Source organism: Mus pahari, chromosome 6, assembly GCF_900095145.1.
Source record: "Mus pahari chromosome 6, PAHARI_EIJ_v1.1, whole genome shotgun sequence".
NCBI lineage: Eukaryota > Metazoa > Chordata > Mammalia > Rodentia > Muridae > Mus > Mus pahari.
The window spans coordinates 90,869,317-90,883,735 of record NC_034595.1 but is presented as its reverse complement, the minus strand read 5'-3'; the positions used below and the strand labels follow the sequence as shown (position 1 = coordinate 90,883,735).

The window sequence follows — 14,419 nt, the reverse complement described above, 5'->3', positions numbered from 1 at the left end:
AAGGCTCTGCTCTCCTCCAACGAGCCTTGGGTACTGCCTGTGGAGGATGACATCAATAGCCAACATCTGACATGAATGGTTTCTAAGAACAGGATGGCTTCAGTTTTAAGTGTGTCCCTCGGGTCACCTGGGGGAGGATGGATTGGTGGTGCCAGTGACAGGTATATTACTTGCTTTTCTCCTTGCAGTGACTAAATGCCTGGCAAAAAGCAACTTAAGGAAGTGTCTGGGTTTGCTTTTTGCCAGTAGTAAACACTATCACCCAAAACAGCCCGGGGAGGAAAGGAGTTTCTCGGCTTACACGTCCTGAGTCACGGTCCATCAAGGGAAGTCAGGGCAAGAACTCAAGGCAGGAACCCAGAGGCAAAACTGAAATAGCCACAGAGAAACACTGCTTACTGGCGTGTTCTCCAGGCTCCCACTCCCACTCAACAACCTTCCTTATACTGGTCAGGAGCGTTATCCACAGTGTTTTGGGCCCTGCCACCCCATTGTTCATCAAGAAAATGCCTCTATAGACTTGCCTACAGGTAATGTGGTGGAGGCATTTTGTTGTTGTTTTTGTTGTTGTTGTTTTTCTCAATTAAGATTTCCTCTTCCAGGTCAAGAGGGCTTTGTTCTGGCTCTGATGCTCAGTCCATGATGGCTCAGCAGCAGGAACAAGAGGTGGCAGTCACATTGCACCTGCAGTCAGGAAGCAGTGAGAGGTGAATGCTGAGGCTCCGCCCCATTTCTCCTCCTCACTCAGTCCTGGATCCCAGCCTGAAGAAGGGTGCTGCCCACAATCAGAATCAATCCTCTCTAAGTTAATCCAGTCTAGAAAGGCTCTCATGGACATGCCCGGAGATACATCTCTTGGGCGCTTCTAAATCTTGTTAAGTTGACAACAATCTGGACTGGGTGGAGTCTGGATTGGGTGGAGTTTAGCAGACCTCATCTTTGATTTCTCCAAAGGGCTTCTAGTGGAAGACTGACTCCCAGGCAACTAGGGGTGAGGGTCTTAAGCCCACACCCAAAATGACAAAAGTATTCCAACAAGGCCAGGCCTCCAAATGGTGCCACTCCCTGGTCCAAGAATATACAAACCATCCCAGGCTCCTTTTCTCACACGGAGCCGCACAAGTCTGATTGGGGGGGGGGGGGCTCTTGGGCTGCAGAGCAGTGGAGCACTGATGTCAGGCCTCAGGGAGCACCGCAGAGCCCACTTAACAAAATAAACTGTGTTTGAGCTCTCTTCCGAATTCATCTGATGGAGACCATTAGTGTGCTAATTAAAATGGAGTCTTATCTGTTTGCTGAATGGCCCGGCAGGACCTTATGTTGGCACGATTGTACTGGCAACATTCTTACATTTCTTTGGTTTAGCCCTTCATTTAATAATTCAGGCGACTGCAGCGTTCGTTCGTTTGGAGGCCCTTTATCCCAAGAGTTCTTGGTAGCACAGCTGGGAAGCACAGGGCAGCCAACGCCCCCAGACCCAACTCCAGCAAACAGGATCTTGTACTCCTCCTCTCAGACTGGCTGGGTTGGTGCCTGCCTGCTTTCATTAAGCGTTTGTTACTCAAATTAATAGTACAAACAAGCTTGCAGAAGGGACTGTTTAACCTACTTAAGACAGCACACTGTTTTTAAGCAATTAGGGCCGTTTGCACACGGTGAATGAGCTCACCAGATAAGCTCCATTTCTGCCGCTGGGACAGATCAGGCGATCAGGGCTCTGGAACGCTGTGTGGTGGTTCCGGAATGTGTAGCATGGCCATTTACCGAAAGCAGTCCCCTATGGTTCAACTTCTCGTTCATTCTCACCCGGCCTGAATTCGGCATCTATAAAATGGGGGTGATCCTGTCTCACAGGGTCACTGGAAGGAGGTAATGGGTAAGTTTATATCCATAAACAGGAGTTGGACTGACCCAGGCCTTGCCTCAAATTAGGTCAGATGAGAGGACAGACTCCAAGCTCAACTGCTGATGGGGATAGCCATGTGGGGCAGCAGACATGGGGAATAAAAGGGGTGGGAAAGAACCTGAATCCCGCCAGAGCCTCTGGTCCAGCAGGCTTGGAGGACTGCCGTGCGCTCTCCACACAGCCCTGGGTGGGTGTCTGACTGTGCAAAGCTACGGACCCCCGGTCCGTGGGGGGTGGGCAGAGGGCAGTCCAGGTCTCTGGGCCTCACGGAGACCAGAGATAACAGGTTCTCAGTCTTGGACATTCCAGATGCCACCGTATGTCTCAGAGGAGCTGAGAACAAAGTGGGGGCCCTGGGGGCAGCTTGATCATCCCCGGGGCCGAAGAGCGGAGAGGGCAGGGAGAGAGGGGGCACTGGGTGGTTCCCACATAGGCGAGAGTCCTTGGTCCGGTCTGTGGCTGTAGCCCAGGAAGGCCTTCTGGCAGGAGGTTACGCGTGGCTCTTTAGGGGAAAGTCTATTCCATCATTCAAGCAGGAAGGGCCTTGATGAGCAGAGAAAGTCTATGGTTTTAGAGCTTTATTGTAGAAAGGAAAAGAGAAAGAGAGAAGGTAAAAGAAAGAGGCCTGTGGCCATGGCCATGTGGGGAGAAGGGGGTGAGAAGGGAGAGGAGAAGGAGGGCTCCAGATGAGAGTAAGAAAGGTGAGAGCTTAAGAGAGAGAGGAGGGGCCAAGCAGCCCCTTTTGTAGTGGGCTGGGCTACCTTGCTGTTGCCAGGTAACTGTGGGGAGGAGCATACCTGGCTATAGTCAGGTAATTGCGGGGGGGGGGGGGTAGAGTCTAGCCAGAATGCCAGGAGCTTGGGACATTGTCTTTGTGACTGATAGTCACAGGATTATGGAGTTGGGGGCTCTGTGGTATCAGGCACCTATGTCTGGGAACTGTTCTGTTCATTGTAGAGTTTTCTACTGGGTCTCTGGAGCAAGCTTTGCTCAACCAAAACAGGCTGCCTTTCATGGTCTCACACAGCCAGGCATGGAACAGGCAGCCACTGTGTTCCTGAAGTGAGACCAGCATCTGACCGTCTATGATCTGGGCTGGACTCACAACATGGACAATGTAAGTCAAAGTCTCTGCGTTTTAAATGTTTCATAAGCTGACTAGATGAGCTGTGTGGCTTTAAGCTTCTTAAAATTTGGATGGGCATTCTAAGATGGTGGGAGAGTTGGGATTTGGTACTCTCTGCCATGGCCCAGGTTTCATTCTCAGTTAAGGAAGCTGCTCACCTTGGGCCTGAGAAGATGGCTCAGTGGTTAAGAACACTTGTTGTCCAGCAGAGGACCTGAGTTTTGTTCCCAGCACCCGTGATGGACTGTTGACACCCGTGTGCAACTCCAGCTCAGGTGGATCTGGCGCCCCCTTCTGACATCTGAGGGTACTGCTAATGCGCATGCGCACGAGCACACACACCCACACACCAAAATAAGATTCTTTAAACTTGTTTTTAAATTAGATAAATGTATTTATATTCTACTAAGCGAGAAATGTTTTTCTTCTATTCTCTTAGACCCCAGTGTATGGAGCCTGCAAAATAAACTAATGTCGGTTAGATAAGTGTCTAGGGATGTATCTCGCTTGGTACAGTACTTGCCTGGCATGTATAGGGCCTGAATTATAAACCATGTATGGAGGTACAACCCTGTGATCTCAGTACCTGGGAGACAGAGGCAGGAGTAGAAGAAGCTCAAGGTCATCCTCCAATGACCTAGTAAGTTCAAAGTCAGACCCTGTCTCAAGAAACAAAGGTATGTAACAGGCACATCATGTTTACTGATCTTCGCCTGGCCAGAAATTCCCCCCAAAAGGCAAAATTCAAAAAGGGTATGAAGACCTCAAATTCACTTCTAAGAAGGGGGGGGGATGGACTGAAGAGAGAAATCCATCACAGGAAGCTGGGAGAGTGTCCTAAAACTAACCCCAGTTGACACAAAGATGGCTATAGTCACACAGGTAAAAAAAAAAAAAAAGATCATACAGGTGGGAGGGGGGGTGTTGCCATGTGTAAAGGCACCACCTGCTAAGCAAGCCTGACAACCTGAGTTTTAGCCCGAGGTCATATGTAACGATGGCAGCACACCTGCATTCCAGGGCTCCTGTGGGGAGATGGGAGGCAGAGAAAGGACATTTACCTGGAAACTCATAGACTAGAGGGGAGACAAAATGAGAAAGACCATGCCTCAAAACCAAAGTGCGAAGGTGAAGACCTAGGGCATGCAGAGGACAATTATAAAGCACTTGTGTATGTGCAAGTGTGTGTAAAAGTATGTGAGTGTGCGGGTGTATGTGAGCTGTGTTGGTATGTGTGTGTTGGTATGTGTGTGTTTGTGTGAATTCAAGCAGGTGAATAGATGTGATATCGTGTGAGTGTGTGTGAACGTGCTTGTATAAGTGTGTTGAAATGTGTGTGTTTGTAAGTTTGTGTGTGTCTGAGTATATGTGAATGAGTGTGTGTGGTTTGGGGTACGTAAGTGTGTATGTATGAGTGTGAGTGACTGAGGCTGGGAATGTGTGTGAGTATATGTGTGTGTGGATATGAGTGTGTAAATATGTATATGTGTGTGCATGTGTACACATGATCATGCACATGTGTCAGTGCATGTGAGAGTATATATGTTTGAGTCTCTGTGTGTGGTATGTGAATGTGACCCAGTGTGTGTGAGTACGTGTGTGAGTGTGTAGGAATATATATATAGGTGTCCTTGTGTGTAAGTGTGTGAGTGTATGAGTACATGGACATGTATGGGTATATAAGAGGCTGTGTGTGAATGTATGTGTCTGCATCAGTGTGTGTGAGTGTGCATGTTGAGTACGTGAGTGTGCACTTTGTGAGTGTGTGCACAAACATGTGAGTGTTCATATGAATGTGTGGATGTGTTTGTGAGTGAGTCTGTGTGAATCCATGTGTGTGTCTCTGTGTGTGAGTGTGTTTGCATGCACACTAAGCACTTTACCAACTGAGCTACATCTCCAGCTCAAGCCCAGTGCCTTTTTATTTGATTTTGTTTTTTATTTTTTTCTGCTTTTTGAGGTATCATGTGGTCCAGTCTGGCCTTGAACTCTATGTAGCTGCAGATGACCTTGAACACCTGATTCTCCTGTGTCCACCCCCCAGGAGCTGAGATTACTGGCCTGTACCCACCATGCCTCTGTTATTCTTGTGGTAGTGGTGGAGGTGGTGGTGGTGGTACCTGGAATCAAATCCAGGGCTCCAGGCACACTGGAAAAGCACCCTACCAGCTGAGCCTCAGCTCCAGACCTGATAGGATTGGTTTTGCTGCTGTTGGCCAGTGCTGCAAGCTGGACTGTGTCTCTGACCTCGTCTTACTCTGGGCATCTTACTCTGGCTCAACATCTTTCTCCTCATCCTCTGTGGAGTTCTGGTTCCTCTCAGGGAAAATTGATGGTTAGAACCCTAGATTCCAGGGTTAAGAGTCTTCATAGCTACTAGGATGATTTCCTTCCTTCCTTCCTTCCTTCCTTCCTTCCTTCCTTCCTTCCTTCCTTCCTTCCTTATCTTTCTGACTTTTTGTCTTTGTTTTTTATCTTGTGTGTATGGTGTGTGTTTGTGTCTGCACACATGTGTGCATATGTATGTGCATATGTGTGTTTGAGTATGAGCATGGATGTGTGCATGCAACTGTAGGTATGGCCCTTGTCCTTGCATAAGAGCATGTGTTTATTTGCACACATATGTGCATATACATGTGTTCATGCATGTGTGTGCATGTATGCATGTGCATACATGTGTGTAAGCGTGTACATACATGGTGTGTGTGTGTGCCAGAGAAGACTTTTCAGAAGTCAGTTTTCACCTTTCTTTCTTGTTTTTGAGGCAGGGACACACTTGAGTTTTGCCACTGAGCATTCTAGGCTAGTGGCCCATGAGCTTCTGGGTGGCTCTTCTGTCCCCAGCTCCCATCTGAGCACAGCGGTGTTGGGACTGAGAGTGTGCACCACTGCATCCAGATTTCTTTGTGCTCCTTGGTATAAAACTTTGGCCATCAGGCTAGCCTGCAGGTGCCTTCACCAACTGAGCCACTCCCCCCAGCCCAGCCCAGCCACCTTAGGGTCACCTGGGGATTGGTTCTAGAACACCAAATTCTGAAGATGCACAAGGTTCCTGTACATACAGGTATGGTGGTACTCACCTGTCACCCCAGCACTCTGGAGGCCAAAGCAGGAGAATTACCAGCCACGAGTTTTCAGCTAACCTGGTCTACATAGTGAGTTCCAAGCCAGGCATAGTTATTGTAGGAGACCCTCTCTCTAAAGAAGAGCACTCCCTGTTTAAGATACCATGACATGTGCCCGTCATCCCACATGTACCGCTATGTGCTTTAATTGCCTCTAGGTGCCACGGTACCCAAGAGGAGGTGTGTGCCTTGCATGAGAAACCACGTGTTATGCTATGGGAACAGCGATGTCAGGAGGGCAGCTTACAAGCTCAGCACGCAGCTCATCTTTTGTATTCTGGATCCACAGTTGGTTGAATGCTGGGTAGGTTAGTCTCAGCTGTCAACCTGATTTGGCTGAGAGAGGCCAGGGGATGACTAAGTGTATTTGTGTGTGCATCCGTGATGATGGAGACCACAGACCAGAGCCCAGGAAGTGAAAAGACAGTGTGCAGACTGCGGAGTGCACAGAGCAGGTGCCTGCCCTCCTCTCCCTCTCCCTCTCCCTCTCCCTCTCCCTCTGTCTTGTTGTTACCCCCAGTCTTTCTTATTCTTCTCTCGTTTGTCTCAATATCTCTGCCCCTGTTTGTCTCTCTCTCTGTGTCTCTTCCTTGCTTTATCTCTGTCATTTTAAGTTTTTACGAGTTCTCTCAGACTCTGTCTGTTTCTGTCTCTACTTCTCTTATCCTCTGTTTCCAGATCTGTTTCTGTGTCTCTATGTTTGTGTCTGTCTCTCTCTGCCTCTCTGCCGTCTCGGTCTCTCTTTTTCTCTCTGGCCTCTTCCTCTGCCCCACACCCCTGGTGGCCAAGCTGTGAATTTGCCTGCTCCCCCAGACCCTCCTTCTCATGACAGACTGAGCCCTCAGAACCCAGGAGCTGAAATAAAGCTTCCTTCCTGTTAAGCTGTGTGGTTTTCTGTGTGCGCACAAGCACTCTCTGGGTTCGTACTGAAGGGCTAAACATCCTAAAGAAGATGGAAAGGAAATGAATGCCCTGGCTTTTCGCTGATCAGAGCATTATTTTATTAATCGGACAAGGAAGGACCCTCAGCCCTCCCCCATGTCCCTCTGTCTCTCTCTATGGCACGCGGTCCGATCAAGAGCGGAGCTGTGTCTGGAAGGTGGGTCCAAACGAGTGGGCGGTGACGACGTTAGTGGTTGGTCCGAGCGACAGTGGGCGGCGACAGTGGGCGATGATGATGGCGCTGCATTCTGGGAGATCTGGGGAGGTCCTCTCAGTGGCAATCCTGTCCGTCTGCAGGGGGCGCAATATAATGTTTAGAGGGAGAGTGGTTAGTGGAGGTGAGAGACCCCAACAAAGCTGTAATCTCGGATAGTTTATCACAGTATGCAGTGTCCAATATAATTCCTCAGACCAGTGCAAGGACAGGATGTGCTAGAAACACTCCCTCTTGCTGCTTTGGATGCAATCAAGAGGGTAGAGGGGAAGCATTGTTAACAACTGACAAACAGGGACAGAGAGAGAGGGGGGGGCAGGAAAAAAACGAGAGAAGAGAGAGCGAGAGAAAGACACGGGGAGACTGTGACAAAAGACAGAGACAGACAGAAGGGGGGATATACTAACAGAAATCAGGGGCTGGGGAGCTGGCTCATAGGTAAAGTGTGTTCTGCACAAACATAAGGACCTGGGTTCAGATCCCCAGACTTCACAAAAAGCCAGATGTGGTCACATGGACCTATAAATCCAGAGACTCCCATGGAGAGATGGGAGATGAGACAGGGGGATCCCTGGAGGCTTGAGGACCAGCTAGCCTAGCACACACAGCACTGAGCAATGAAAGACCTTATCTCAAACCTCGGAGGTGTCCTCATCATGTAAGGACATCATCATCAGAGTATAACTTAAAACAAGTTTAAACTTAAAACTTAAAAGGAGGGAAGATTTATTTCAGCTCCTGGGCTCCACACATTTGCTATGGCATACATGCATAAGCACACACACACACACACACACCACATATACATACACCACATACACACACACCACATACACACACATACCACATACACACACGCACCACACATACCACACACAGATACATAGGACACACATACCACACACACACATGCACACCACACCACATACACACACGTGAACACCATACCACATACACACAAATACTCATACTACAATATACATATCATACATATACCACATACATGCACATGCATACACACACATGCACACTCACATGTGCACACATAGACATATACACATACCATGTAACACCGCCCAAAAGGATAAAATTGTCTAATGTCCAAAATATATCAAGATCTTTTATGACCCAACAGTATAATACAGTAATAATAACAATCCAATTTATAACAGGCAAATAGTTTGAACAGGCAGATACCCAAATGGCCAATAAGCTCAGGAGAAAGCTTCATTAGTTTCTAGGGAAATGCAGTTGTGACCATGAGCCACCATGCTCCATTCAGGAGGACAGCAATCATGTGGAAATGGATAACAGCAAGGTTTGGCAAGAATATGGGAAAACCAAAATGTGCTATTATGAGGGGACAAGTGGAGAGGTGGCTCTGTGGTTAGGAGCACTGGCTGATCTTTCTGAGGACCAGGGTTTGGTTTTCAGCACCCACGTGGTGGCTCACAGCTGTCTGTGGCTCCGGTCCCAAGGCATTGGAACACCGCACATGTGCATGGTGCACTTGTGTACATGCAGACAAAACACCCATACACATACAAAACAAATGGAGTGCTAGTGGGTGTGTAAGATGGAGCCACTGTGGAGACTGTGCACACGCTGCTCTGACACACACACAGAGACAGAGACACACACATGGAGACAAAGAGATAAAGACACAGAGAGATAGATACACAGAGAGAGACTGAGACCGAGACAGAGAGAGACAGAGACAGAGAATATTAAACACTTTAAGATAAAGAATTTAGGGGCGGGAGAGATGGCCCAGCAGTTAAGAGTGTGCATTCATTTCCTGTTGTTACTGTATCAAATGGCCCTAAACTTTGTTATTTACACTAATAGGCATGGCTAAGATGTCTAAACCCAAACATCCCAGGAGATTAAGGAAAGAAGATCAGAAGTTCCAGGCCTGTCTGGGCTACAGAGCAAGTTCGTAACCAGTCTGGGAAACATATTGATAATTGTGTCTCAAATAAAAACTAGGAAGCGGGCTGAGGCTATAGGTCAGTGGGGAGCATGAGACCCTAGAATCCCAAAACAACAAAAGCATCACCACCATTGTCATCATCATCGCCATTATCACCATCCCCACCTCTGTCGCCGCCATCACTATAACATACATGTTATTACAGTGCTGTAGATCAGAACACTTGGTGTGCAGTGTAATCTGGAAATTCCCTCCCAGACATGCCCAAGAGGGTTGTCTCCATAGTGTTCTCAACCTGGTCAAGTGGACAGTCAAGATTAACCCTTTGATTCCCATGGCTAAAAGCTATTCCTTTCAGTGCCATCTTCTGTTGCTTAGAGTGTTGAGAGTGACATCCCCCAGTCTGCGGTGCCTAACAGGAGCAGGATCCAGACAATGGCAAACAGTGCTTCTGGCAAATAGTGAGCCAGCACACACTGAGTCAGCACACACTGAGTCAACATACATTGAGTCAGCACATGCTGAGTCAGCACACAGAGCCAGCACATGCTGAGTCAGCACACACCAGATCATCACATACTGGGCTAGCACAAAGGAAGTAAGCACACAGTGAACCAGCACACACTGAGTCAGCACACACAATCAGCACTTGCTGAGTCAGCACATACTGATCTAGCACATAAAGCCAGCAAACACTGAGTCAGCACACACTGAGTCAGCACACACTGAGTCAGCACACACTGAGTCAGCACACACTGGGCTAGCACACACTGGGTCAGGAAACACCGGGTCAGCACACACTGGGTCAGGAAACACTGGGTCAGCACACACTTGGCAGGAGCATACTGGGTCAGCATACACTGAGCCAGAACACACTGGGTCAGGACACACTGGGTCAGGAAACACTGGGTCAGCACACACTGAGCAGGCACACACTTGGCAGGCATACACTGGGTCAGCACACACTGGGACAGCACACACTGAGCAAGCACACACTGAGCAAGGACACTCTGGGTCAGCACACACTTGGCAGGCACACACTGGGTCAGCACACACTGAGCAAGCANACACTGGGTCAGCACACACTGAGCAAGCACACACTGAGCAAGGACACTCTGGGTCAGCACACACTTGGCAGGCACACACTGGGTCAGCACACACTTGGATCAGCAGCACACTGGGTCAGCACACACTGGGCTAGCACATAGGAGCCAGCACACAGTGAGCCAGCACACACTGGGTCAGCATGCAGACTTCAAATAAGTTCTGTTCACTGCAAGGCTTTAGGCTTGATAGAGAATGTTTCTAAATCTGAGGTTGAGCGCCGTACCACGCACCTCTGTGGAGCCTGAGAACTTTGCTTTTCTTTGGAATTTTTAAAAGAGGCTTGGGCAAATACTCCAACAAGAGCCTTCCCAAGACACGCGGCATCTCCCCCTGCTCCTCAACGACAGGCGGGCACAAGGCTTCTCAGTGAGTAGACATCGCCTGAGAGCCTGCCTGTCTGACTGCACCACTGGGACCTGCCCCATTCTCCACCTCCCAGGAGCAGCCCAGGCCCCGTGTGGCCTGCAGGAAGGTCCCAGCAACCAGATATGCCTGTGGTTCTAGCCACACCGCCCTCCAGAAAGACACCAGTCTTGTCTGAGCAGCCTTTGTCTGTCTGCTCAACCTCTTCCCTGGGACACACAGTTTGACTTTCCCTTTGGACAAGCACCTGAATGAAAACGGCATGGATTTCCTGGTCATTGAAACAGAAAGCAGGAAGATGGTGGAGAAAGGAGGTGGATCCAATAACAAGAACTCAGTCGGCCCACCTCATACCGTGGGCTCATCCCTGTGGGCTCATCTGCTCTAGGGACTTGATCCTTCCAACCCTGAACCATAGAATAACCAGGACAACACAGGCTCAGGAGAGAGAGAGAGAGAGAGAGAGAGAGAGAGAGAGAGAGAGAGAGAGAGAGAGAAGAGAGACAGACAGAGAAGCCCAAATACTGCAAATATCATGTTTAGCAATTTTCTCTGAATTTGAACTTTCCATCCCAGAGAGAGGATACTCAAAAAGTCAACAAGTCTCTCAAAGCTGGAAGCCTAAGCTTACAGGACCCACAAAGCCCCTCCCCGAGGTTACAGGAGCAGCAGAGACTCTCCAAGTCCTATAAGTAGAATAAAGAGCACCAGGCCCACAGCTTCTGTGACACAGCACTAAGGCCAGAGTAAGGCAGATCTCTTAGAGTCCTTGCTCTGTAAGTAACCCCTCATCCATACTCCTGCCAGGAACCCCTACAAACTCGTTCATTCACCAGGTTGGATGTGGATAAATTGTTATTTGTGATCTCTTGTGGGTTTCCCATCTGGTGAACAGATGTTTGTGTCATGTCTTCCTTGGAAAAGGCTCAGACAATGTCTTGACACAACTGCTTCGTGACGTCCAGAAAAATCATCTTTGTCCCCAAGCCCTGAACATCGACCCTGGGCATACGCGGAGATGGCCATAGCTCACTCTGTGAGGCTACTGATTTGAGGGAGATGGCACACACGAGGAAGCCAACAACACAGGGCCTGCACGGTTCCTTGGAACACAGCGTGCAATAGCTGTTGAGCCGATCAGGACTGGCTGCGCCTCACTGGCCCCCAAACCGCAAATGCTTCTGCGCATGCGCAGAACTGAACCACCATCTGCCTTCAGCTGTCGCCGCAGGGTTCATGCAAACCGGCAAGTTCAGGTTGCCCTTGGCACCTAGCACAAGAGTCACTTCACAGGGACCCTGACAAAGAACACATCCCTGATCCAATCAAGGGAGGTGCTCGGATCTGGGCCAGCAGAGTGTCGACCGTTCCTTTTTTTTATTAAGTGACTCTCACAAACAAAGAGAAGGAAACATATTCAAAGTGACTTCTACACAGCAGAGGCAGCTGGGATGCTGGCCAAATATTCTGGGCAACAGAAGAAACAAAAACTCTTCCTCTCTTGTCAGAGTCAGTCAGCCCTCTGGAGTGAAGGTTACCATAGCTTCCACAGTTTGTCCGTTTCCAGGAGTCTTGGTCGTAATCCCAACCCCTTTTCTCAATGGTGTCGGCATTATTATTCATGCAAATGAAGTCTGATCTCTCGTTTCTGACGAGATGGCTGGTTTGATGGGCGGGCAGCCTGGGGAACACTCCCACACGCTCTGACAGGCCTATGAGGAACAGGAAGGTGCACGCTGGCAGAGACTGAGCTGTCAAAACTCCTGCTAAGGAAAGAAAGGTGAGCAACAGGTCCCTCCGGGTGCCTTTGGTGGCCCTTGGTGACAGAGAAACCACTTGGACAGGTGAAGACAGGAAGTGGTAGGTGGTCCTGCTCACCTCCTCTAAGATGTGACCTATTAGGGATAATCCAACAGTAGAACTCCTGCCTAGCATCTGTGAGTGAGAGGTTAGGGTGGGCTCCTTGGTAGACCCAGCCTACATTTTACCAGTGAGGGCCGGGGACATAGTTTAGTTGTAGGGTACTTGTCTAGACTCTCCTAGTGAGGGGGTTGGGGGTTTAATTAGTGGTAGAATACTGACCTAGAACCCCCCGGTAAGGTACAGGGGTTATGAGTCAGTGGAAGGACATCTGCCCTAAATCAACCAGTCAGAGGCTGAGAGTGTAACCTTTGGCCTCCAGATGTGTGAGCACACATGTCCCTGTGAACCAACCCACATGCACCTTCACAAAACTCACCCCAGAGACCATCTGTGGGGGGCTGGAGAGATGGCTCAGAGGTTAAGAGCATCTGCTGCTCTTCCAGAGGTCACGAGTTTGAGTCCCAGCAACCACATGGTGGCTCACAACCATCTGGAATGGCATCTAATACCCTCTTCTGGCACACAGGTGTACAAGCAGATAGAGTAATATATATGTATACGCACACACACACACACACACACACACACACACACACACACACGAGACACCATCTATGAAGAGACTCTGTCCCACAGAGGCATGATGCCTGGGTCACCACATGGTTGACTGCCATCTTGCGGGAGTGCAGGAGGACTGGAAGAAAGAGGACCCTCAGCTTGGGGGAAGTTAGAGATGTCACTGATGCCCTCTGCCTCCTGCTCCTTTGCTTCACCATGTCACCAGGGTAACCAATACCCCCTCCCCCCAGCTGCCATAGGTCCAGGCAACTGGAAGGTCAACGCTAATGAAAGATGCTATCCGGAACAGCAGCACCAGGCGGTGCTGACATAATTAGCTGTATTTGTGGTCCTTGAGGTTTGGCATGTGAGGAAGGGCCGGGACAAGAGCTGGGTGGGGGTGGGGGGCATCTTCCAAAGGCGTGGAACAAAGAGAGCAATTTGGATGGCTTCCAGTTAGCGATAGCATCTTTGAGAGTGGCTATCTAATTAGCGCCTGCCTGGTTTCCGAAAGACAGGCTGCAGAGAGCAAACAAAATGGGAGCTTGGCTTCCCCTCAGCCCCAGCCGGTGACTGAAGGCGTGGAGACGTCAGATGCAGCCCCTCATTGCCGGTCTTCTGATGCCAGAAGGTGGTTTTCACCCCCCCCTCATCCACCAAGAGAGTGATGTTCTCCTCACTGGAGTTTGGAGTGCAGCTTAATAACATTGTTGACATCCCAAACACCCCAGAGCCCTCGGTAGTCATTAGCTCTCGGAAGTTGATGGGGAGAAAAGAGACGTGTGTGTGGCAGCAAACATCCTTTTTATCTGGGCTTTAGTTTTCCAACAAGTCGAGTTTACTTCGTTTTAATTTCTTTGTATTTTTAATGGGCACATATTGTTTGTTCATAGGCACAGAATACTGTATTTGCCACCCCCTCGCCCCTCCCACCCCGTCACTGAGGGGAAAAAAATGTAAATTTCAGGAAGGAAGGTTTGCTCTGGCTCACAGCTTGTGGGCGCAGCTCATCACAGTGGGAAAAACATGAGGCAGGAACACGAGGCAGCTGGTCACATCCGCAGTCGGGAAACGGAGATGGAGAGATGCTGGGGCTCAGCTCCGTTTCTCCTTTCCGTTCATCCTGGGACAACCTGTGTAGAAAATTCCTCAGCTGGGCGTGGTGGTGCACGCCTTCAATCCCCGCACTTGGGAGGCAGAGGCAGGCAGATTTCTGAGTTCGAGGCCAGCCTGGTCTACAGAGTGAGTTCCAGGACAGCCAGGGCTACACAGAGAAACCCTG

General features: G+C 49.4%; 1 long non-coding RNA gene across 1 annotated transcript in view; it reads left to right on the top strand.

Annotated features, from left to right (window-relative positions):
• The first annotated feature begins 1,757 nt into the window (after positions 1–1,757).
• LOC110322744 overlaps positions 1,758–14,419 on the top strand; it is a 17,652-nt gene continuing 4,990 nt past the window's right edge. Inside the window, exons 1-2 of the long non-coding RNA XR_002380590.1 lie at positions 1,758–1,869; positions 2,864–3,023. This is a non-coding gene — a long non-coding RNA (uncharacterized LOC110322744). The remainder of the gene's footprint in view (positions 1,870–2,863; positions 3,024–14,419) is intronic.